Source organism: Callospermophilus lateralis, unplaced genomic scaffold, assembly GCF_048772815.1.
Source record: "Callospermophilus lateralis isolate mCalLat2 unplaced genomic scaffold, mCalLat2.hap1 Scaffold_73, whole genome shotgun sequence".
Lineage (NCBI taxonomy): Eukaryota > Metazoa > Chordata > Mammalia > Rodentia > Sciuridae > Callospermophilus > Callospermophilus lateralis.
The window spans coordinates 1,855,859-1,883,212 of NW_027515346.1; the positions used below are offsets into that span (position 1 = coordinate 1,855,859).

The 27,354-nt window shown below is 39.0% G+C and overlaps 2 pseudogenes; both read left to right on the top strand.

The window, feature by feature from the left end:
- Positions 1-242: 242 nt before the first annotated feature.
- Positions 243-27,354, top strand: LOC143389411 (transmembrane protein 242-like; annotated as a pseudogene).
- LOC143389398 (L-lactate dehydrogenase A-like 6A) lies at positions 20,648-21,785 on the top strand (annotated as a pseudogene).

The following is a 27,354-nucleotide window of genomic DNA, read 5'->3' on the forward strand; positions in this document are numbered from 1 at the left end:
TCCCAGGGAGACCGCCGTGGAGGACATCGCCCCCGCTCCCGGTGCGGGGCAGGGGACACTGCGGGCTGCGCTCGCATCTTTCCCGCCCAGACCAGGAGAAGCGAGGGTCTGGGGACAGCGGCCATACTCCGGATTCATCTTCAGGTTGCACGGTGAGGCCGCAGCGGAACCTTTCTCCTCCGCCCTGCTCTAGATTCCACCCGGGCCCCGTTGGCGCCGTACGCAGTGGTGGAGACTTAGACATGGAGACGGCGGGCGCTGGGTCTGGCGAGCCTTCTCATCTGGAGACGCGCCCACTGACGATCGGCTTTTCCTGGTTAAAGGTGTGACGTGGGGAGGTGCGGTGCCTGGCCTGCGCCCAGGGTCATTCCCCTACGCATCCCGCTCAGAGCCCACGTCGCGGCCTTGCCCCTGGATTTGGCGCAGTCGGGAACAGCTGGCGGGGGAGGCTGCCGGAGCCCGGAGGCGGGTCCGCGATCGCTCCTCGCGTGCGGGCTGCATTTCCCCATCCCCTCGGCAGTTTTTCTCCTGCTCTAATTACACTCGCTCTCTTTACCTCCGGGAGAAACTTCACGCCGCCGCCCCGCGGAGAGGGCAAGGAACTGCATCCCGGAATGACCCCTGGAAGCAGAGGTCCTGAGGTCGGGCGCACTTCACCCGAGGCTGCCGCTTACCTTCGGCAACAGCTACTTAGCCATAATTTCTCGAATTTCAGAAGTAATTTTGAATGTAACTTAAAAAGTATCTGAAACTTATTTGTTTTGAACTTAATTGTTTCTTCTTTTTTTTAATTTGAATCTCCCCTCCCCCAAACTCTTGGCAGGTGGAATTTTCCTTGGTTCTGTTGCCACAGCAGGAATGTTGGCTGGATTTGTTACCACACTATCATTGGCTAAAAAGAAAAGCCCTGAATGGTTCAATAAGGTTTGTGACACTGAGATCCATTCTTTGCATTGTTATTGTTTATAATAAATGGCATCTTTTTATATAAAAAAGTAAAGGAAATGTTGATGTCCTTTCTCATTGTTTTAAGAAGTAAGTCTGGGTATACCACATGGGTTAAAGAAATTTACAAATTAATTGATGGTCTTCATTTTCATTTAAAAAGAAGTGCTTGATTCGTGGTTTTTTAAATTTTAGCAGAACAAGACTTTGGAAGCTTATCTGGTATAAGTCACAACATGACTTTAAATTTAGGTAACTCACTGTTAGTATAAGAGGTCTCAATATTTTATGTACTATTAGAAAAAGTATGGCAGTTAAGCTCTTGATACTTACTGCAGTAGGATCTCTGTTTCAGAGATGTAATACTGAAATAAAGCGCATCCTTGTGTCAGTGAGAAATATGTCGGCTCTTTAAACAGGAGGTTCATTCACTGCTATGGCCCCAGCCCCTAGAAAATAATTTAGGTGCTCAGAAACTAGTTGAATGATTGTAACATACTTAAAGCAAAATATCCTTATTAGCAAGATTGACACAGTTGCTTTTTGGTGTTGTGTACCTCATTTCCTTCACTTATGAGGAATTTTCTTTGAGTTTTCTTGTAGATTCGTGTCTTTGTATTGTTCCATCTCTTCTTCCCGCCTCTTTTGACTTATTCAGTACTTCATTGCTTTAACAAATGTTTACTTGGAAACTTTTATGTGTCATACACTGTACTAACTAGGTGCAAAGGATAAAAAATGAACAACACTTCTGCCACTCAGGAATCTTAGAGTCTAGTGAGGTGGACACAGATTAAATATTCACCCAGATTATTACCGTTGTTGAGGAAGAGTGTTGCATGAAAAATCTTAAACCATTTGGATTTGCTTTCTCTTATCTTGGGTATTCATACTTAACTCTTCTGGACACTGTAACGACAAGAGCCAAATTTAAAGCATTTAAATTCCCTATGAGGGCTTACATGGAACAACTCAAATTATCGCTAAGAACCATATGGATCATTTTCTCCCTTTGTAATTGAATATTTTTAGAGCAGAAATATATCTTGTGGCAGAAAGCAGTAAAATTTAATAGTGGTGCTTTAACAGTAGAATTTGGTTGATTTGTAAGCTGAAGTGTTTTTATGTTAACTCTCAGCTCACAGACTTAAGAATCTGATGAAAGCTAGAGATTCTACACATATTTACAACTTTGCATTCTGTTTTGTTCTTAGATTTATTCATCACATATGCTCTTCATGGTCTAAGATGGTGGTTTGCAGACTGATCCAGAGAACACGGGTGATTGAAACCCTTTTGTGGGCCTGTAAGGTCAGAATTATTCAAATTCTGATTATTTGAATATTATTCAAATTCTTCATGATTATTCAAACATAATTGCACTCATGGTATGGAAGTAATGGACAGTGAAACTGCTGTGCCTTGGCATAGTCACCGTAGTGGCAAAAAATCATACTAATAGTCATTTTTGTGTTTTTCATTTCAGTACATCTGCAATTAAAACAAACAAACATTACATAAGAATGTTATTGTCCAAGCAGTAAAAATTTTAGTTTTAGTAAATCATGACATTTGAATTGTGAGAAGAAATGGGAAATACTCATACAGTTTTTCTTAACATTGAGGCAAGATGTCTTTCTCTAGGAAAAGCAGTGTGTGATTGAGTTGCCAGCTGAACGAGCCACTTTTCCCATGGAATATTTTTTTTGAAAGAACAACTGACAAACTGTTATTTAGAAGGAGGTATATGAAAGACATTTTCCTAGGAGTGAAAAATATGAACCTGTGTTTCCACTGTTAAAATTCAAACTTTCAGTTAAAATTAGGTTTTAGAAAACTTATCTGCCATCCTGGGCTTAACCCCTACTTAGTGGTCAGCAACTTTACTGATGAGAATTTTTATGGTGATATTAAGGATGTTTTAAAAAATATATTGTTTAATAAATCATATCAGTAATTGAAATATGTATATAACTTGGTAAATCAGTATCTTCTGAGTAATCATGTATTCATGGAATAAAAGGTCTATTCAAAGTATAAAATAGACTAATATATTTTAATGTAATAAATTACAAAGAAGTTCATTGACATGACTTCAGATTCCATATTGTAACTAACCTTGAGTTAGGAGTTTTGTCAAGTTTTATAAAAAAGGAAAGTTTTTAAATTACTTCTCTCTTTCCCAGCCATATATCTGTAGGCCAGATTTTATTCATATAGTTTAACCAAAACAACAACAAAAAAATTTTGCAACATGAAGCAGACATGAAAATCCAGTTCTCTTTTTTATTAGATTAGGCATCTAAAAAATTAGCAAGAATGTAAAATTTGCTTCTATTTTAAAATGAATAAAACTTGAGAACTTCTTGGTTTTGATTTCTAATATATTAAATATTAGTAAATGTAACCCACATAACAGAAAATCTTTTAGGTCCAAGTATAAAAAGATCCTGAGACCCAGAAAGTTTGAGAACCACCATTCTGGATGGTTAAATATGTAAGTTCTGCTTCCCTCTGGGAAACAATGGAATCAGAGCATTACCATTTTTCCACGTTCTGAGAGTTAAAATGGGTTGTGGAAGAACTCAAGTTCTGGAGCACGAATTTAATCAGTGTGTATTGAGCAAGCACCAATGTAAGAGTATCACTGAGGCAATGAACTTAAAGGTCACCCACCACCTAGACATCTTCTATTATTATAATAATTATTTTTCCAAACATTGAATGCTTGCCAAGTGCCAGCTGTTATTCTAAAGGCTTTACCCATTTAACCAACACACAGCCCTATGAGCCGATATTACTGTGTGTTGTTCCCATTAAAGAGCAAGAAACTGAGGCACACGTGAATCAAGCAACTTGCTGGACATGGTACTTTTCTATCTTCAGTTATTTCTGGGAAATAAATTCTGGGGAATAAATCATACCACTTAGTAATATTGTTATTCACATAAACTCCTATCCACTAACCTGGGAATGTAGGTATTTATTATAACACAGGATTGTAACCCAAAAATACTTTTTAATGACCAACTTTTGAGCTAGGGGCTAGGACTTTTTAATGACCAACTTTTCAGCTAGGGGCTACCTACACTGCTTCTATTTCAGACAGATAATCAGCTCCTTAGTGACCTATTTTCATTTTTAGCTGTGTCTTATGCTAGAAAGCTGGAAACTGGAAAACAATAATAAGGGCTAAGTAAGCACAGTTGTTTTTCTTTGTAATTTTTTGAATAAACAGGAAAATGCCATCTAAGATGGCCAGAGAGTCCACTCTTGAGCTTCTTTGATCTATTTAAATGACCAAGCTTTATTTCTAAAACTGGTTCTTTTCACATATCAGTTTCATAAAAAGATTGCAAGGTTATATGAGTGAAATTTTGTGTGTATATTTCTATTAATATATACATAAACGTGAAATTTGCTTATCTAAAGTAATTCAGTGCCTTTACTTATAAATGTTATGGCATGGAACAACTTTATCACATTACTGAGTTATTTCAAGATCCATTTATGTAACAAGTAGATTAAAAGGACAGGTTATCATTCATCTTTCTCATAGCTGTAACTTCTGAAAAATTATAAAAAATACCTTTTAAATGTATTTTGCATACATTATTAAGTTATTCTGTGACGTAAATATAAAAATTTGATATTAGATAAGAATGCTTTATAGGGGAAATTAAACTAGATTGAACATTCTTTTTAAAAAATCTATTTGATTTATGTAAAATCCTAGAATTATACTGAAAAAAAAACTAAAACGTAGACTTATTCATTAGTATGCAGTTAGCATTCTGACAATTTGCTCTTGGTAGTTCCTACGTGTATGAATAATAGATTATTAATTCTCAGAGGCTACTAGGTAAATGTTAGAAGATAAGGAATATACATATGTTCTGGCATAGAAGTATTATAAATACTGAGTTTTCACTTAGAAAATCATTTTTGTTTTATCTTGGGAATACTCCTTAGTGTTTTACTGTAACTGCAGTATGATTTGTTAAATTCAACTTCCAAATACAAAAGCCTTAGTTTTACTTTTAAAAAAATGAAGCCAGGTGCAGTGGCATATGCCTGTAATCCCAAGACTCAGGAGGCTGAGGCAGGAGGATCTCAAGTTCAAGGTCATCCTTAGCAACCTAGTGAGGCCCCAAGCAACTTAGTAAGACCCTGTATTTTAAAACAAAAAATGGCAGTGAGAGAAAATGCTTTCACTTTTTGGCAAATTAATCTTTTCCTGAAGCAAGTCAGTCAACATTCATTTTGAAAAATTTGAATGGAGTGCGTGAATGTCATTGGCATTTTCCCCTAGAGGAAAAAGCTTGGGTCTACACTTTTAAAACTCAAAGATTAATTTTTAACATCAAGTTGCCACAAAAATTCATTTTCAGAAGCATAATTTATATAGTATGATTAATAATAACTAATTTTATTTTATAATTTATGAGACTGATATTACACAAATATGACCTGCTTTTTAAAAAGTCTAAGGCAAAATTAAGATTTTCATGTGAATATTGATGTATCATTAAGATTTATTTTCATGCAGTTTCTTTTTTACTTGATTTAGTAAAACAAATGAGGGTGAATGTAGACTTTAAAATATATATATGCATAGGCCAATTTCTGTCCTTCCCAGGGGAATGATGGTTTTTAATCTTTGTTTCTAAATTAATATTAAGGCTAAAGCACTTAAACTGACCCTGGTAAAATAACATTTGGTTAATTCTGGGCAAAAATCAGGTCAATTAAAAGCCAGGGAGTGCATCTATGTGAGATCTGTGGTGTCTAGGGAACCACACTGAAACTACAGCAACATGGACAAGGAATGAGATGGAGAGAATATTGTTTGTATTGTGGAAAATGGTTAAAGAAGGATGTGTTGGTGACCTGGTTAGGTCTAAGAATATCTACAAAAAGTGCCAGTCAATAAGCACTGCATACCTAGTAGATGTAGTCATGATGCTATGTACAGGGATTCTGATCAACAAAGTGTAGGCTTTCTGTGTGCTGGAGCAGTGTTAGCAATCTCCAGCCAAGCATGCATAAGAAAAAGCGGCACTAAGAAATAGGTTGAGCAATATAAAGAAAATTCTTCTGAAAAAGAAGTGGACACAAATAAATAGAATTTTCTTTCCAAATGAAAGGCAGGATGTTATAATCTGCTGTTATCAGATTAGGTAATTATTTTAATGTTATTCTAATAAAAAATGCCAATGATTGGGGAATAGAGAAATCTCGTGGAATGTTCTGAGTTTTTTTTCGGGAAGAATTAACAGGCACAGTGTCTTGTATGCTGAAATGTCTGTCAATCAGAGATATTGACTTAATAAGTAGTGAAGTTGTTATTTGACCTTGGTTTGGCCTGGCCTCCTAGCATCATGATGCTTACATCATTTCAAACACTCCCAGCTTTCTTATCCTTTCTGAATTGATCATTTTACCCAATCCTTTCTGTCTTCATTTCAGGGAAGCATGGCTATAGCTGCCTTACCAGAGAGCGGGTCTTCCCTTGCCTTGAGAGCTCTTGGCTGGGACTCTGGGCAAAAATTTATGCCTGGTGTGGAGTTGGTGTGATCAGCTTCGCAGTCTGGAAAGCTTTAGGAGTTCACAGTGTAAGTAACTACAAACTTATGATTGGCATCTGGCTGTTTTTTCTACTTTCTGCTATCTAAATTTTCCTGATGTTCGAATTTCCATGTAGTGTGGTCCTGTGTTGGGAAGTAATGTCAAAGAATGTAATGAAATTCTTGCCAATTTCTAGGCAACTTCTCATTACTAGTAACTAATAAAGCTTTTCAACTATAATTATGTAATGACTAATTCATAGCTAATGTTCATTCTATGTAAATTGATGTTAGCTACTTCTTTAATGAATTATTAATTGGAACAACTTTCTGTACTATTTAACATCCATCCATATGTATAAACATTCTTGTAAAATAATTAAAGCATTTTTAAAATGGGTTATTTAAATGATTAATTGTGTTGTTTACACATTATTGGAAAAAATCCTAAGAGCCTAAATATGTGTGTGTTTATGTCTGGGTGTATATGTATGTGTTTATAAAATTTATACCCTAAGCTAAAAAACTATTCATTAAAAAAGATTGGTTTCTTTCTTTTCTGTTGTTAAGAAGGTCCACAGAATTTCCAAACAACTAGTAGGAAGTTCTGTGTATCAGGCTCTTAATGACAGATGAGCATTGATGGGAGTTTAGAATAGGTGGCAGTAATGGAGTTGATGAAAAGAGGTTCTGGATTTATTTCAAAGGTGGAGTTAGCAAGGTCTTATTGTGGATTGGATGTGGGATGTGAGAAGAAAGTGAAATCAGGGAATGTCTCCAAGATTTTGGTGTGGGCAACTGCAAAATGGATAGAGACCAATGTTAGGGGATAACATAAAGGGCTCAGTCTGGGACTTGTGTTTGAGATATGTTAGACAGCCACATGAAGAACCAAGTAATCAGTTAGATATAGAAGTTTGGAATTCAGGGGTGCTGGGAGCCATCAGCCAAGTAGGTATGACAAATTCCTTGCCAGCTTACTCCCATGCTGTCTAGTGGAAGGACTTCTGAAAGGTGACCTTGCTCAAGGACCAGGGCAGGATCTGTATTTAGGGTGTTCCCCCTTTAGAATAGGGCGGTTTAGCATAATAGGAGATTAGGGTGTTCCCCCTTTAGAATAGGGTGTATCCTATTGCTGAGTTCCTCTTGAGTGCTTAGGGTCAGACAGTATATTTTGGGAGACAGAAGCCCATGCGGAGTGGATTTGGGCAGAGAACGTGGATTCCCCCAGAGCATGTTTGTAGACGGCCTGTGTGAGTTCGGGAATAAAGAATTGCTGTTTGAATCTACAAGCTGTGTGGAGACTCGTGATTTGTGCCCAGCCAGAGACTGCGGCACAGGGGGAGGTTCAAAGTAGAGATATAAATTTGAGACTCATCAGTAGATGGATAGTGTTTAAAGTCTTTAGACCAGATGAGCTCATGAAAGCAGGCAGCTGGGTGGCAAGAAAGCAAAGAGGTTTGAGGAGGGAGCTCTTATGCATTCCTAAGGTTGAGAGATTGGAGAGAGGAGAAAGTAGCAAAAGTGATATCCTGACCAAAGAGGCCAGGAGAGCCAGAGTAGTAGCTGGGATGCCACGAGAAGAAAACATTTTAAGAAGAGGCTGTGTTGCATGCTAGTGAGAATTTGCATAAGAACACTGACCACTGACTTGAGCATAGCAATATCATGGTCACTGTTGAAATGGTGGCAGAAAGCCTGAGTGGAGTAGATTCAAAGGAGAATAGAGGAGAGAAATTGGAGGCAGTAGGTACAGACAAGTATTGAGTTTTGCTGTAAAGTGAAATAAAGAAATGGAGTCATAACCAGAAGGATTGGGGGCGGGGGGGAGTTAAGAAGGTTTTGGTTTTAAGTTGGAGAATAATGTGGAGATGAATTAATTTAGTAGAGAAGGAGACACTGAGTTGCGGGGGGGCAACAGGGAGTAGTTTGCTAAAGCAACCTTATAAACATAGTTGAGCTTTTCACATTCAGTTTAATCATAACTAAACATGGGTATTATTGTACTTTTCAGTCAAAACACACTGATGGACAAATGATAGTTTCCCTGGTCTGAACAACCGTTATTTTTAAAGTGATTTTGCTTTCTAATCATCCTTTGTAACAATAAATTAGGGACAACTTGGAAAATTCTGAAAACCAGTGACTGAAGATTTTTGATGATTGTTATTACTTCAATTTTTTTCATTTCGTCCATTGTACCAACGTTTTAGACATAGCAGACTATTTATTCTGCCTAATAACAATATAGCATTACTATCCCCCATTTTATAAGTGAGGAATAAGGGCTCAAGACCCTAACTCACTTGCCTAGGATCACACAACTGACAGAGTCAAGTTTTGAACTGAATTCTAAATCCTAATATCTGCGTGTTTTCTAGCTTTACCTCCATTAGCTAAGATGGGAAATAAAGGAATAAGTGAAAGGAGCCAGGGGAGGAAGGCAGGTAGTGAATTTGGTTTTGATTGTGACCTGACCATGTTATTCTTGATAATTCACCAAGTTTTTCTGGGTAAGTGAGAGCCTCATCTCTCCACATGATAATTGATGTCAAGTCTGGTCTAGGACTGGCCATTCTTTACTCAAAGAAGAGAAAATCTTCTTTTAAGCTGTCATCTGCAATTAAAAAATGCCTACAATATTACAGTAAATGGAAAATGGGACTCATAGCTATGTATGATAGGAGAGCGGGTACCTGAAACAAGGTACCCGGGAGGAAAAATGTCAGATAGAAATATGTGAGTGAATTATGGGCATATGAGTGAATTTTTAATTTTGCCTTTACATATTTTCCTTTAAATTATTACTTTACTAGTAATACCTTTTAAAAAATTGTGCAGGATTTTATTTCTATTAGTTTTTTACTGCAAAGGAGTTCATAAAACTCCTCTGGCTACCCATGAAATGTACTCTGGGCTTGCACCTAGTAATAAAGTTAAGTGGCTGACAGTCTGTTACCACTTTCCATTGACAGTGCAATTGATGGGTGATGTTTCCAGTGTTTAGTACTCTGGTTATAAACTCAATAAAAAAATTTGAGGTATGAAAATATGAATAAACTTCGATTTAAGAGTCATGGAATGATTCAATCTAAATTTTCATAGACCAACAAAATTAGGTTATTATACACTGGAGAATTTGGCTTTATGGGTTAGATTGTGCTATTTTAGTTTCTAGAATGTGAACTTTGTTTTATGGCACTAGTAAGGATTATTGCCTAAATTAAATATTTTGGGGAGAAAAAATATTTTCTGACTGGCAACACTGAATACAAGAATACACAGTTTCCTTTTCTGTTGCATCTTTGTCTAATTAAATAGAGGGAATGCAGATACCCTCTCCCCACATACAGGTCACTAGGCACATCAGTTTGATCTGCATATTTAAGAAGTGTCACAGAAAAATGAATCCACTAATATTTTCCAAGAGGCACATGTTTTAAGGGCAGCGGTGTTTTTAATTTGTTGGTGTGTGCATTTGGAAATCATTAATGGGTCATTCGAGAGCCGCACACTGTGCTAAGAACATCTCCTCAGTAAGCTGTTGTCTACGCCTTACCATTCCTTTCCCAGGAAGATTCTTACTACCCTGTTCTGAGGCTCACAAACAGCATATGGGATATTTCATCTCTACATTTAGAGAGTTCCTGCATTTAGAGTTTTGATGATGAGATTGACCTAAGTCCAGTAATGAACTTGTGTCACTATCACTTCCTCTTTGGGAAATGGCATTTTTCTCTACCTAAGGACAACAGTATTGGTTAGAAAACAAAGAGCAGAAATGGTCCATGCACACAATAAATCGTTAAGAGGGGACTTTCTAGATAAATGCAGGTAAGTAAAAACCAACTCCAGCATCAAATAATTGTTGTTTAGCTACCTTGAAATGCATTAAATCTGCAATAAACTCAGCCCCCACCATCACAAAAAAAGGTGCCATCTAATGGCTGACTTTGAGCAGCTTGATAAAAGTACTTATATTTCCTAATTTAGTTCACAGCTACATCTACTGGCCTAAAAGGGAACGAACGTGTTAAAATGCTTAAATCAAAATACTGTTCAGATTCTTAAAAATATTTTTGTTTTACTCTATTTATAATTATCATGAAATTTTATATTTCATGGAGCACATGTAATACATCAAATATATTTGTATTTTATATAATGGCACATCATTTAATCAGGGTTCAAAAAAAGGAGAGCTAGTGGGAGTTCAGTAACATGCCCAATTAGGGGGTTTTCCCAGGACTAGGTGGGGACCTCCCTGCCTACAGAAATCAGCATAGACTCACGTCTACCCTGCCACCTGGCCAGCTTTGGGCCAGCAAGCACAGCCTGATTGTTCAGTCTAGGTGTGTTGGTTACTCTTAATTATTGTATCATTTGAGTAGGACTGAGGATTAAATTCAACACAGTAACTTAATTGTGGAGGCGGGAGATGAGTTTGTCCTATGGGTTCATTGTTCCTAAACGAGCTATGCACCTGATCTCAAGAGACTGATCATTCAACAGGGGCAGTATGATTAGCTTGTTTTATCAGGGCAGATACTTCAAGCTCAGAAAATAATTGAGGTAAATGATCTGAGTTCCTGTAGTGGACTAACTGGCAATTCCCTAATTATGGAAGAAAAAGTAGAAACCATGTCATATACAGTTATTCGTATGTTACTCAATTGCATAACTTTGACTTTATTACTTTTATTATCTATAGTGGGTATTGATATTTGAAGGATTTCTGAAGAGGTTTAGCTAGTTTTCAATTAGACTACCTTGGATATTGTTTTCTTCTGTTCAGAGGGGAAACACAGGTATCTCAGTATTCCCTGGTTGATTCAATTGGAACTTTACAGAAGGGAGAATACACTGCTGAGGCCCTGTGCTGTACATTTGTGAGGGGTTGCCATCTCAAAGAACTGGCAGAGTCACCTCTGCTTCCCTTTCCTGTGTCTTGTGTAGATGTATTCATGATGCCTGGTATAGTAAGAATTTATAGATAATTTATAGCAATTGCCTTCATAGAAACTAAAACCCAAATAAAAACATTGAATGAAAATGTTCTTAGTTATTTTGAATTACTTTAAATTATTTAGAGATATAAATTATAAATGTTTTTAACTTTTTTATTGTGGGATAAGAGGTATTTGTCTTTATTTCTATTTTATATTAGTCAGCTTCATGTCACTATAACAAAATATCTGAGAAAATTAATGTCTAAATGAAAAGATTTAGTTCACAGTTTTGGAGGTCCCAGGCATATTGAGTGACCCCATTGCTCTGGGCTCCTGGTGGAGGTGCTGGACAGCAGTGGCAGGGGTGTGTAGTGGAGCACAGTTGCTTGCTCATATCATGGGCCAGGGAGCAAAGAAAAAACTGCACAGTCCCTCTGGGTCACATACCCATGACCTCAGGAACTCCCACAAGATTCTACCACCTTCTATAATGTCCTTCTTGGGACCAAGCCCAAGACATATAGGTCCTAGGGGGACATTCAAGATCTAAACTAAAGTACACATATTGGTGTTTATTTTTAAAGAAAAATATATTTAGGGCCTATCTTTTTTTAAAAAATAAAGATGACATTGGTTTGGGGTTAAAATATATATATATATATATATATATATATATATATATATATATATATATATATATTTTCACTGTTTAAAAAAAAATCAACTCAATGTAGAAAAGTACAAAAAAGAAACAGAAGCCAGCAGAAATCCCACCAAGTTACAGTCACCATAGTAGGAACACCCTTTTAGACCTATGCTATGTATCTACAGGTAGATTCATAGAATTGTGCAGAAATGTTGTGTGCTGGGTTGGGATGGAGCTCAGTGATAGAGAGTTTGCTTAGTATGTGGGAGGCCCTGGGTTCCATCCCTCGCACTGAAACAACAAAAAACCCCTCGGGCACTGGGACCTTTCTGACTGCACAGTTACAGGGAAATTTCACACAGCAGAGTGTATAAATCTCTATCACTTTCAATGACTACATGGTACTCCATTGCATATTATAATCTACTTAATCTGCTTAACTGTCAGTAGTAGTTAGATAATAGTTTTTCACTATTATACACCATAGTGATCATGTAGGCATACATCTTACTGTACTTTTCTTGATTGAGAAATTTGTCTTAAAGATAGAGGATGTATGTTTGAAAAATGTCTTTGCAAAAAATTTAAAAATAAAAAATAAAAATGTTTTGCTATCTACTGCTAAATGACCCTAACCCTAACCCTAAATGACCCTCCAGAAAAATTTGTTTATAAGGTAACAGCTTAGAATAAATCTGACATAACTTTCCTATGTTTGAATATAAATATATGAATACAACACCAGTGAAAGTCCACATCATGTACAACCTCAAGAATAGGATCCTAATTAGAATAACTTATACTCCATGTATGTAAATATGTCAAAATACACTCTACTGTCATGTATATATAGAGAGAGGACAAATTTTTTAAGAAGATTACAGCCCATGTATGTTTCCTAGCATCCTGGCCGTTTGTGACTTGTATTATTCTGAAACTTTTGGCCATCTGATAGATAGGGAATTATCTCTTTTTTTTCTTTTTAAACTGCATCTCTGTTGATATAAAGGCTCAAATGAAAACAGTCTGTGATTGGATTTCTTCAAACCTCTTCAGGCCTGTCCTATCTTCTCATCTGCTAATATAGGTGGCTGCTTTCTCAAGATCCCAGGTCTCCTTTTCTTTAAAATAAACAAACAAAAAAGGTAAACCATATAGTAGAACAGCTATCTTTTAAATATTTTTCTAGAAATGGGCCTTTGGCCTTCCTGTTCTGAGAGTTAAAGGAAGTATTATTGTATTCTTCCTCTGAGACTATTCTGGGTGTATTCTAACAACATTTATTTTGTCTGATTGTTTGTTGTAACTGCTGCAAGGTATAATTTTTATGTTAATATTTAGATTTATTTCTTAACTCTATGATCAGCCTGATGGCTTTTGCTAATTATAATTACATTTCTTCCTTTGACTCTTTAATTCAGTTTTATTACTATTCTGGTTCATCTTTTATTAGTACATCTATTCTTAGACTATTTTTATGTATTCATCTCAAGTGAAGCAGTATTGTAGAGTGACTGTAAGACCCTAAATGTAAGTAAAACGAGGGAAAAATCTTAGAAGTTTTCAACTTTGATGATATCTAACAAAGGGAATAGGCTAAGTTCTGTTTACTTCTCACTGGTTTAGTTCAAAGATTAAAAACAAGTATGAGTCTCCTGGCAAATTGTTTAATGGTAGCCATTTCAGAGTGATCTGCAAGGGAAGTCTGAGAAGTGGCTGAAGCATCTTTCTGCGTCTTCCTAATCTAATTTCAATGTTTCTGAGATCTCTACCAGTTCTGCCCTAGGAAGAAGCTTCAGTTTTTTACTCTGATTAACACTCAGCATACTGGCCTCACCTCCTCTTCTTCACAGTGCTCACTAGAACCCCCAGAAAACAGGCAGAATGATCTTCCAGAGATTGTTTCATCTGTCAATCCCTTAGGCTTTCAAGCAGTTTATGGATTAAGGAATATTTTCCTGGAATCATTTTTAAATGAATTGGAAGCATCAGTTAGTAAGTTTGAGGCAACAGAGACATCTCTGTTGCCCTTGTTTTGCATTACTTTGCAGCTCTGATGGCTTAACATAGGGCTGGGGAGAGGCCCTTGATGTGTGGAGCAATTTGGTGACAGGGGGACTGAATCACAGGTCTTGTTCAGTGTAAAATGGGAGATAATGACCAACGTGTTTTACACCAAGGAAGGAGAAATCTGATGCTGGGGCATATTTACAAAATATTTCTTTAAAAACCCACCAGTTTCCTTTCATAAGTCAAATTGGGCCTCTGGCAATTTATGAAATGGGAATGTACACTCATTAAAGAAGGCCTTCTTTCCAGAGGCCTGGAACAAATCAGGCTTAGTCACCTCAGGAATGGTCCCAGCCATATTCCACAGGAGGAAAGGTGGCCTTGATCTCACTGAGTTTTCTTTTCATTTTTTTCCTTTGTCCTTATTTCTTATACTGAAATTATAAAATTTGGCCGGTATGAACAGATGTCTCTAAATAAAGCATTGTGGACTGATAGACCTGATATTGTGCTATTGTGTGCTTCCTCTTAAGCTTCATTTTAAAAGCTACCTGATATTGGTAGTCAAATATAGCTAAAGTTCAATGAAACATTGAGTTTAATAAATATGTGCCACAGTCTGGCTGGGCACAAATCACGAGCCACTCACAGCTTGTAGATTCAAACAGCAATTCTTTATTCCCGATCTCACACCGGCCATCTACAAACACGTTCTGGGGAAATCCATGTTCTCTGCCCAAATCCACCTCCACTGGGCTTCTGTCTCCCAATTATACTGTCTGACCCTAAGAACTCAAGAGGAACTCAGGCAGCAGGATACGCCCTATTCCCCCGGCAGGAATACGCCCTAAACTCGGATTATCTTAAACCGGGAACACCCTAAACACGGATCTGCCCTCGTCCTTGAGCAAGGTCACTTTCCAGGAGTCCTTCCACTAAACAGTATAGGGGTACACTGGCAAGGAAGTTGTCATACCTACTTGGCTAATGGCTCCCAGCAAATATGTTAATATACTTATATACTTACTTGTCAGTATATCAGAAAATGAAGTCTCTCAAATTCAATTTCCCTAATAAATATTACTAAAAATTTTAAGAAGAAATATATATATATATTTTTTAGTTGGGAACAATATCATCTTTATTTTTTATATATTTTTATATGGTGCTAAGGAGCGAACCCAGCATGTGCTAGGCAAGTGCTCTACTGTTGAGTAGTGAATGGCAGCACTGTCCACTAAGGTGCCCCAGGGGAGAAGCTAGATCACCATTCATGACCATACTCTTTCTCACGCTGTCTTGTCAGTCACGAAATGCCTCTCTCCTGCATAGCCACAATGGCTGGGGACACTTCTTGTCCCAAGATGATCAAAATGGCCTCTCTGCTCTCTCTGCCTCCCACCTTTCTTCACTGCAATCCTTGCTGCATCTTACTGCCAGGCACTCTGGCCTTCACCTTCCCCAGACTTCTCCCTGCAGCTTTACCATACACTCTACTTGTTACCAGGGACAAAATCTCCATGCTGCTACCAAAGGCCCACCCTTGCCACTTGGGCAGTAGGTCCCAATTCAGACCTTGCTGCTGTCCTGTTCCTCAGGCTTTACTGATGGTTACATTCTCCCTATTGCTGCAGCATGTACAGCTGTGCTGTTCTCTCCCATTGGTCTGCTCCCTTCACAGAAAATATTTCCTGAAAGGATTGTATGTGGTGGTCTATCTCCTGCCAGCTTCTTTCCTTGGGACTGCAGTACTATTGTCCAGGTTGCCAGTGCTCTCCTTCTTCCTAGATCCAGGTCTTACCTCCGTTCCTTGACCTTCAGGCTGCATTTGACCCATTGAGCAACCTCTCAGGAAGCAATGTCTTGTGGGTCTTGTGGTTTCTGAGACACCTTGGACCTCAATGGTCTTTGCCAGCTCCTCTTTTGATACTTTTGACATTAGTCCATTGACTCCATAGAGACTCTTCATTCTTCATCCATGCACAGACCCTCAGCTCTGTCATCTAGCTCCTGGCATTTTAAATCAATCTGTTCATGCGAGTGGCATCCAGATATATAGCTCTTCAGACTTGCCTCTCGGCTGCACTTTCCATTTTCACTGTGCCTCACAGGCATGTCTAATGACCCATGTCTCATCCAGAGCTCTTGATTTCCTCACCTCCTCCCAATGTATTCCTCACCTAGTCTCTCCCCCATTTCAGGAAGGACCACCATCATCCCGTCCCCCTAGTTCAAACCAAAAGCCCAGGTGAGAATTGTTTCAGATTCTCTCATTTCCCTTCATCCCTTCTAATCCATGGGCAAGACCTGTTAGTTGTAGCTCATAGCCCAACTCCTTCATCTCTCTCCACCTCCATTCTTCTCTTACCTAGTGTATTGAGCATCCTTTTGGTCTCCTGACCTCACCTTCATTTCCCCTGCATTTTTTTTCTCCACACAGCAGCTGGAGATATTTTTTAAATGTAAGTTAAGTTATGACACTATTTCACTTAAAATTCTTCACTAGCTTCCTGTGGAAGAAGGTTTGCATGGTAAAGCCCCACCTCCTTCCCTGACCTTGTCCTGAGCTACAACAGTTGCGCACCCCTCCTGTTGCACTTGGGCCCTGCCAATCCCCTTGTTTTCCCAATACACCAGGTTTACTCCTGCCTAGGACCTTTATTCTAACTTTACCCAGGAAATTTATGGCCTGACTCTCTGTACAGCCAGCTCTATTGCCATTCAGAACTTCCACCCAGATTTATTTCACCTCCTCAGAGAAGTATCCTCAAACCATATGGTCTAAAATTACTCATTATCCTGTTTTCTTCACAGCACCAATTGCAAAATAAAATTATTTGGCCTATTTTCTTGTTTTATCAGTTTTTGTAAAAATGTAAATTCTGAAAACAGAGCTCTCCTTTATCTTGTTCTTTGTATCATCGGCACCTGTCACAGTGCCTTCCATTAGTAGGTGTTTTTTAAATATTTGTTGAATGAAATCTGCTATCTCAAGGGCTCCCTTTGCCTTGAGAATGAAATTCAGTTCCTTTAATGGTTTATGCACCCTTCTGTGATCTGGCCCCTGCTTATTCTTTAACTTATTGGTTCTCAACTGGAGGCAAAAATGTCCCCCCACCTAGACCCGGAATATATATAGAAGATATGTGGCAGTATCTGGAGGCACTTTTGCTTGTCAGAACTGGGATGATGCTGCTGGCATGGTGCTTCTTGGAGACTTGGGGGCTTCTTTAATTCTAAAATATAATTTTATAACTTTAAAATTACAAAGAAAGCTTTTAAAATAATTTTGTTTATGTAATGCTCTTCTTCCTTGTGAGTTTATAGTCTGTTTCTGATCAGATTATAATGTTAATTAACACTAATTTTTACTCATTTGGATCCTCCCCCCCAAAAAAAATCAAGGAATTCTTATGCTGATTTTTTTGGGGAGGTACCAGTGATTGAAACCAGGGGTGCTTAACCACTGAGCCGCATCCCAGCCCTTTTTATATTTTATTTAGAAACAAAGTCTTACTAAGTTGCTTAGGCTGATTATTTTCTTAATGGTTCCCAAAAACAACATTTTAAATAATTCTAATGTTTAAAAATATTTTCTCTTCCATTTGTATACTTGTTTCACTGTATTTCTAGTAGTATAGATTTTGTTGTTATTTTAACTTGGTTAAGGTTTGAAAAATGCTTGGCTATGAAAATAGGTAAGAATTTTTTTTTAACTTATAGCCTTGCTAAGAAACCCAAAAGGGAGATGGGCGCAGTTGCAGACACCTGTGGCCTGGGAGGCTGAGGCAGGAGGATAGCAAGTTCAAAGCCAGTCTCAGTAATTTAGAGAGACCCTGAGCAACCTAGTGAGAGCCTGTCTAAAAATAGAATATAAAAATGGATAAATATGTGTGGCTCAGTGGTCAAGTGCACCCCTGGGTTTAATCCCCAGTATCAAATAAATAATAAATAAATAAATAAATAAAATAACCTAAAGGGGCATCACTCATTTTACTACCTCTGTTGTAGCACCAGGTAGATTCTCTAGCCCAGCTTTTCATCTCTTACTCTTCTGTCTAGCCTTACAAATTCAGGTCTGCATTGATTTACTCATCCTTTTCTATCATAAGCATTTCCCAAATCCCTATTCATGTGTCCATCTCTGATCTAGAGGACAAGGATACGCTAATAAATAAGGTTGATCCCTTTAGAAGTGATATATTCAATATGTATTTCACATTTAATTGTGATAAATCCTGTAATAGAGATAGGTACAAAGTGGTGACATAGGATTTTTAAAAATCCATTCTGCTTGAAGGATTGGCAAGATCTGTGAAATGATGGGCTGTGGGAACTGGGCTCCTGGACAGAAAAAAGGAGAGTGGGAGTGGGCTGGGAGAGGCCAGGTGGAAGGACAGAGTGACTGAGTTGCAACCATTCCAGAGACATGCGGTGGTCTGAATTTCCTGCCACCTCCCTCCTGAGTGGTATAAACAAAAGCATTAAAGTGTAATCCTGCCATCAGCTATAATATCACACTGCATTTTGAATAGATAATTTGAGCTAGGTTTTCAATTCAAAAAGAATAATGAGCCACCTAAGATAGAAACCATTAGGGAGCTGTCTGGCTATATTTGGCTTTCCACAACTTTGAGTAGACCTACATCTGCTCTGGAGGTCACTTACATCTCTTCATACTTCCCATTTATCTTGAGACTTATTGTAAATAAAAAGTGGCTTTGTTTGATGTATTTTTATTTTGGAGAGGTTTACCGCCCCCCCCCCCAACCCAGCCCTATAATGATTTAGTTATGGCTAGGTGGAAAGACTGAAGACACTGGTCTCATGCATTATATTGCTGAAGAAATTCAAACTCTAGGAAGAAAATTACATAGAAGGAAGCCATCCACTTTAGAGTCTTTATGTCCTTGAATTTCATGCTCAAGAGCACTTATCCTGGAAAATGACTTCTCTGGTCAAAGCAATCATTTAGGAAGAAGGTGGGAGCACTCATCAGGTTAAAACATTTCCAGTGAGGACTAGGATAAAAGAAATGATAGCTATCAAAATCTTTTTGTTTCTTTTAAAGGATCCCTCTAAAATATTGGCTACTATTCAAAAAAGATGATTATTTTTAAAATTCAGGTTTTTAATTTGACAAATGGTATACCATAAATCTGACTGCCTGAGTGGAGAGAATTCATGTTCTGATGCTTTTGTGCTTTTGTGTGTCACAGAGCTTGTGGCTCTGTACCATCTAAATAGAGTGTTGGGGTCCCTATGGCTTAGACAGTGCATCATCACAGCCAATGAGTCACATTGAAACAAGGTTGTGGAACTACAATGATTGCCAATTTTCCCCACCCCTCATCCAACTCCTTTGCTTATTGTTCCTCTCTTCAGTGTCAGGAAGAATGAGAACAGCTTTTCATGTCCTGAATATAAATTATTCATTTTGTCAGGATTTGTTATCCCAAAACTGTAATCTTGTGCATTATGAAAGGGCTATATGTACCAAGAAGCCCCATTCTGGGAGAGTAAATCCTGTCTTAGAACAAGAGGGGTGCTTTGAGCAATCCTTACTGGGTTCAAATCACTTATGAGTGGGGAGAAAGAATCATAATTGTAAGTGAGGCTTTTGTAGTTTATTGAGTTTATCAGAGGGTGCATTTCATCATATGTAAAATGTACATCTCCTCAGCAATTTGTAAGGAAATTAGTTAAGAAGACTGCCTTGAAAAAATGCAGAGGAAGTAAGATATACTAATACAGTGTTGTATACTAAATAATTTTCATTATTTTAGTCATCAGTCTGATTTGTGCATTGCTTAAAATTTGTGATTTTAAGAACATTTTAAAGATAAGTTCCTTTTTTGTGACTTCTTAAGAAGTCGTTTTTACTAGGACTCAATCACAGGCCTTCCTTTGGTATAAGAAGGAATGTGTATCCTCTCCTGGTGAGTTTTGACTATTGAAGTAATACACGGGCAGCCCCTTGCCCTGTTGTCGAGCACCTGTCGACTTACATGGGTGTGAGTCAAGGTCATGGTCATGGTCAGTCCTTCCTAAATAAAAGGTCCTTCAGCTAAATACACTGGGAAACAGGAGCCCATTTCTCTTCCGATGCTATTAGGAGACAATGCATAGGCACCTTTGTGGCCTGCAATATTACATACTCACCTGTACTTGATTGATGCATCTTACTTGGTCTGCCTACTCAGAGTAGAAAATTGATGACTCCAGGACTCTGGGTTCACCTGCCAAACGTGTAGAGTATGTGTATAAAACGGACTGCAGGATGCCCTCGCTGGACAGGAAGCCCATCCCCAAGCCTTGGTGTGTGCAGAGCCAGAGTGCTTGGCGAAGCCTCTTGGGATGGGGGCTTGGCCTGCGAGGCCTCATGGGATGGGGGCATGGCCTGTGAGGCCACGTGGGCGGGCGGGGCCTGCACAGAGGCGTTACCTCGCCCTAGCCGGGTTCCTCTGGCCCTCAACCAACTGTGCCTCTGCGGTGGCTTTCCTCCCTCTCTTCCTCCTGAGTGCGCAGCCATGAGCTGGGCTGCCGGCATGCTGCAGTCCAACCAGAGAGCCAGCGCGAAGCTCCTGGGCCCCGGGAGGGCGTGCAGGCCACCTCGGGCGGCGCAGGTCCCACTGGGCAGCGGTCGGCTTCTCACGCCCGCGTCGGAGATGGCGACAGTGAAGGGGAACCTCTTCAAGAATTTGGCTCCCGAGGAGCGCATCCACCACACCAAGGTGTCCATTATAGGGAGCAGGTCGATGGGCGTGGCCTGCGCCTTAAGCATCTTGCTGAAAGACCTGAGCCATTAGCTTGCCCTCGTGGATGTTAAGGAAGCCAGGCTGAAGGGCGAGACCATGGACCTTCAGCAAGGCAGCGCCTTCGCGAAGCTGCCCAGCATCGTGTGCAGCAGAGACTACCTGGTCACCGCGAACTCCAGCCTGGTGATTATCACAGCATGGGCGCACCAGGAGAAGGGAGAAACCCTCCTCGACTTAGTCCAGCGGAATGTGGCCATCTTTAGATTGATGATTTCCAGTGTCCTCCAGTACAGCCCCCTCTGCAAACTGATCGTGGTTTCCAACCCAGTGGATATCTTGACCTACGTAGCCTGGAAGTTCAGTGCGTTTCCCAAAAGCCGCGTTATTGGAAGTGGCTGTAATCTGGATACTGCTCGTTTCCGTTTTTTGATTGGAAAAAAGCTTGGTATCCACTCCGAAAGCTGTCATGAGTGGAGAACATGGAGAACATGGAGACTCGAGTGTTCCCATGTGGACTGCAGTAAACATCGCTGGCGTCCTTCTAAAAGATCTGAACACAGCTATAGGTACTGGTAAGGACCCTGAGCAGTGGGGAAATGTCCACAAAGAAGTAGTTAACAGTGCCTATGAGATTATTAAAATGAAAGGTTATACTTCATGGGCCATTGGCCTATCTGTAGCTGATTTAACAGAAAGTATCTTGAAGAATCTCAGGAGAGTGCATCCAGTTTCCACCATAATTAAAGGTCTTTATGGAATAAATGAAGAAGTATTCCTCAGTGTTCCTTGTGTCCTAGGAGAAAATGGTATAACAGACATTATAAAGACAAAGATGACCCCTGAAGAGGAGGCCCGCTTGAAAAAGAGTGCAAAAACTCTTTGGGGAACTCAGAAGGAGCTCAAGCTTTGAAGTTGTTTGGAGACACCATTCTGAAGTTACTGAAGACAAGATATAGATATAGGATTGTGTATGCCAAGGTTTGGAATAACTTGAATTCCTAAAAATTGATGAAGAGGTTCCCCTCTTTATTTAGCCCTCCAGGTTTTGTTTGTTTGGTTTTTATTATTTAGTATCCAGATGTTAGATGGTACTTTTTACAATTCTTGACTGCAACATAAAAGGGGGTTTTGGTGTCTCTTATTTATCATTACTTTCCTTGAACATCAGTGTCGTTGCTATCTAGTCCAAAAACAAGTCTGTTTGGTTTGGGATACAAAACAAAGATATTGGTGTTTATTGTGTTATAGAAATCCCATTCTTTTTGTTAAATACATACTAATTCATTCTGGCTCATTGATAAATATGTTCACTTATATACTCTTTTTAAAATTTGTAACTTCCTCTAATGTAGAAATAAAATTGTGTAAACACATGGTACTTTTTTGTAATGAATCCATCTTGAGGCTTCCCTCTTTTTGCTGGGACAGCCAATCAGCTGGACCATTAAACACAAACATCATGAAATGGGGACTCTGTGTGTGTGTGTGTACAGCACACGTGTGCATGCATGCCTGTGAAGCAAGATCATTAAGATATGAAAATAATGGTGATCAGATGTAGCTGTTATCAAACGTTCAATGCAGGGGGGCTGAGGTTGTGGCTCAGCAGTACAGCTCTTGCCTAGCACATGTGAAGCCCTGGGTTCAATCCTCAGCACACATAAAAATAAAAAAAAATAAAAATACTGTGTCCATCTACAACCAAAAATTAAATATCTTAAAAAAAAAGTTCAGTGCAGTCAAGTAGAATATCTTTAGAAAGAGGCCTGACAGTCACAGGTGGTACAGCTACTGTCATTGATTTGGCAAAAAAAGGAAACCCTTGAATTGTGCTGTTACCAAAAGTAAAACCTGATTTAGGGAAAGCAATTCAGACATGCCTGTGAGAACATCATTTGCTGTCTTGTTAAATCAAGATGCTATTATAAATTGTTCTAGCTGGGCTAGGTCTTAGTACTGTGGGCCCTGGCTCCGAGAGTCATCCCTGTTGCTTGGTTTATTTCATGTGAACAGCTTTTGCTTTTTGGTTGTGCCCTGTTTTTAATTGCTTCATAAGACTTGGCCATCGTAGTGAGAATTGCTTTTCTCAGAAAACATTCATTTAAGTTTATATTCTAGACTTTATGGATATGATATACTAAGAGTTTAGGAAAAAGTAAAGATGGTTTATCTGTCCTTTACTTAAAGGACAATATTAATAACTTAGAAAATGGAAAGCTGAGATTTAAAAATTCACATTAGCTTTCCTAACACCATTGGATATCTAAATGAATAACATGATTATGTTCTAATACATGTCATCTTCAAATCCTTGTTGCAATCAGCATCTGCTCTCTAAGCCAAGCCAGTGCTGGCTGCTTAGTTGAATTTTATCAAACAGATTTAGGACAGCAATCCCTCATTAAAAAAAAAAATGGCCCTGTGTATGCTGATCAGATGGATCTCCCATATACAATTTCACTGAAAACATCTAGAAACGTTCTAATTCCCCCAGGAAACAGTTTCATATAAAGGGATTAACTGATTTGCTGAGTTCCCTGAACATGGGAAAACTGGTGGTTTGTTTCACCCAAGTGGGTATAAGAGATTTGTAGGGCTCATTTGCAGAGTCCCTGTTCCCTCTTATGTGATAAACTTTCATTCAACTGTGTTACAGTCATAATGAATGACTTTAGGGTATCAGAGTATGCCTTATGTCTGTTTTTTATGTCAGCCAGGATAGGCTGAGTTATGCCACAATGAAAGACAATCTCCCCACAATCTCCCTTAAAATACAGAGGTTTATTTCTCATGTAGACGCCTCAGAGGGTTCAAGTGACTCTTTTGGAAAGCTTTTCTTCAAGTTCTGGCTTAGCACCTCAGGTTACTTTTATCTTGAAGCACCACCTGGGTGACACAGATTTCCAGTACTGCAATGGGAAGGCAGGAGAGGCCTAGAAAGTCAACTCCCGTGGTTAATACTCAGCCTGGAAGTGACAAACATTTCTTTTTCTTATATACACTAGTCACATGTTTATCGAACTTCAAGAAGTGGGAGTATGATCCCTTATCTCCAGAAGTAGATGTATCCTGGTTCTTGGTGAAAATTAGTGCTACATCTGTCATACATACAAAAGAAAATATCCACTATTACAAGAGGTATATATTATGTTTTTAAAAATGTTTTCAGTGAAAGGTGGCACATGGGTGAAAGTTTTAGAGACACTTTGTGTTTCTGGATCATAGAAACAGAGTGACTGAAGGGAGATTCCAAGACATCAGTCAGCCAGACAAGTATCCTTAGGAGCCACATCATCTCTCTTATTTCTGGTTTTTCATAATAAAGCGGAGAGTCATAATTTAAGCTATATAGAACTTTGAAGATTCAATAATGGTGCTTTGTCCATGCCTGATACATAGGATATCCCAAATGATAAACATTATGATTCCTGTTCAAGTAACACTTTTACAACCTAACGATAATTTTTATCTCCTGATATATTAGTATTATATGGTCTTACTCTGTTCTGTTTTAGGAAGAAACTGAATTACCAGATTCTTGAAAGTTATCATTGATGCTATAATCACTGACATATCTAAAGGCTGTGCCTTCATATCAGTAGATCCTATAATGATCCTGGCAATAGTCCTACATCTGCAAGTGAGAAGATAGAAACTAAGTGAACTCATTAGTGACAAAAACAACTCAAAAGAGTTTTAAATTCCAATAACTGCCCATTTATTAGAATTGATGCTGTAAGGATTTTCAGAAATTAATTAAACTGAGGTATAATCTGAAGATCTTAAGTATATGGAGCTCCATATGGAGCTCTAAAACAACTAGAGACCCTGTTTATAACTTAAATGTAGACATTTAAGGCACCACCTTGGTGACAGATTTCCAGTATTGCAATGGGAATGCAGGAGAGACCTAGGAAGTCACCTCCTATGGTTAATACTCAGCCTGGAAGTGACACACATTTCTTTTTCTCATATACACTAGTCACATGGTTAAGCTACATATACTTAAAATCTGAAGTTGTTGTTGCTTTGCTTTGGAGAAGTCAGTTCTTTCTGTGTACCATCAATGAAGATTTTCAGAATAAAAAACTATACCAAAAACTCCCACAAAATACAAATAGTAGTCCACCAAGATTGAGGCAACCAGAAATAGACACCCCCCCTATAGTTCCAGTTCCTTCCAGGGATGAAGTGCTATCTCTAGTGAAAAAAATGTGAAGATTTTAAGTAGCAGAGCTCCATTGTCTAAAGCAACTTGAGACCTGTTTATAACTTAAATGTAGATGCTGGGTTTCCATATCCACAGCTTGAGCATTCGAGACTAGGGCTAAGTGGTGTTTCCCCCACTCTCCTCGGTTCTTTCTCCTGTTTTGAAGCCCTTATATTCCTGGTTGGCTGTTTTCCAGATGATTCCTCCTACTGGTTCAGTTACTTACCTATGACCCTGGGAAAAAGCAAATAATACAGTATGGGGGAAATGAGAGGAAAGAGGAAAACCAGGCCAGGAATGGGAATGGGAGCACTATCCTGCTGAAGTTGAGCAGCTGCCCTTCACTCTCCTACCCTGGCCTCCTTTGCCTCCCACCCACTGCTTCCTGGCAGCTTATTATTCTATGTCACTGAGAAGAGAACGGTAAATGATGCTGCTTGTGCCTTGGCCATCTCACATCCCTTTTGAAAACTGTGTCATTAAGCTAAGTTTTAACATGTTCACCCAGAAAGACGAAGGGAGAGAACCAGGCAACACATTGTAAACTCTGTCCGAGAAGTGCCTGTTTTTCAACTACGAAAGTGTGTGCAAAGTTCCTCAATGGGGGCATGGTTGGTGCTTTGGACAAGTCAGTTCTTTCTGTGTACCATCAATAAGGATTTTCAGAGTAAAAAACTACCAAAAATTCCACCAAATACAAATAGTAGTCCACTAAGATTGTGACAACCAGAAATAGACACCCCCCCCCATATTCCAGGTCCTTCCAGGGATGAAGTACTGTCCCTAGTGAAGAACCTCTTATAAAGGGATCATCATAGTGCAAAAACTCTGCTCACCAAGGAGAGTGAAAAGAAGGGGTGGGGGAAAGAGAGGCATGTCCCATAATGTGTGTATCTTCAAGATTGGAATCTGGGTCTAGAGCTTGGAGATGCTTGGCGTGGGTCTCCTAAGACTATATAGTATCTTCAGTCTCAGAACAGTTCAACCAAAATTATATACAACTAAAATAATGCTTTTAACAAACAAACCACTATAATTATATCCATGTGAGCTTTGTTCTTAGAACACATCTTTATAATGTGTGTGCACCTAATATACAGTAGGTGTGCTTTATGTGCATCATCGCAATCCTCACAACTGGAGGCAGATAGTTATTATCTCCATCCTGCATAGTGGAAATTATGGCTGGAGAGAGTAGGCAGCTTTTCCAGGTGGCGGAACTAGAGTTTGAATGGAGACTCTGATATCACCTCTGAATTTGGAAACAAGGTAAAGATTTAGCCTCAATTTGAAAAAATAAGTATCAACATGAAAAAATATATTAACTAACTCTCAGATAACCACTCTAAGAATGTCTGCATGTTGCTGATGAGTCCAGGGTTCTTCACAATCCAGATGAGGAGAGGAGAAACGGTGAGGCTGTGGTGCTGCCGAAATGGCGTCTTCATAGCAGACCCAGAGAGAGGATAAGCATCCATCAGAGTGTGTAAGACTCTAGCTCCAGGAGCCAGCACTTCCCCTCTCAGCTGGGGTGTAGGCCTTAGGTGGACCAGGCACCCAGGTGAACTGCAGGAATCCTATCAGCACTACATAAGATCTCCCAACCCCTGCCCTGACTCTTGGATTCCATATCAACTTCTGCTGGTAAAACCCCTCCCCAGGCTTTTCTACACTGCATGGCCCATAAGAACTTTCTAATTTATTTGCCATTCATTGATTCATTTGTTTTAATAAACTCCTACTAAGTTTCTTTTCTCCATTTTTTCCCTCTGACCCTAAAATTCTCACTTTGAATGACCTAAGAATGTTCATTTATTTGGACTGACAGAAATGGCATTCTTTGCTTCATCTGTATGTGTGAAAGCCAGCGATCCACACCATTCCTCTGATAGCAGATTCATATCCTGGAGGGTTGACAGTGTTGCCTTCCAGACTAAGAATGAAATTTTGTGTTATTTAGTTAATGGATTCATACTTGGAAGAAGAGGTGTGTGCTTTGTTCTGTCGAGGCAGCTGGAATACAGACCTCGGTGGTTATTGGTTATTCCTTTTGCTCTGCGCCTGTGAGCAGTGAAGTGTTTTCCAGTCAGCAAAGGTGCCGTCTCTAATAGTTTTGGCTGTTTCTCCCTTCTTCTGACATTTGATGACCAATTGTTTTTCCTTCTTCTAGATGAAAGACTTTCAAAGTAAAATGCAATCGATATTTCCAACAATTCCCAAGAACTCCACATCAGCTGTTGAGTGGGAGGAAGCACTGAAATCTAAATAG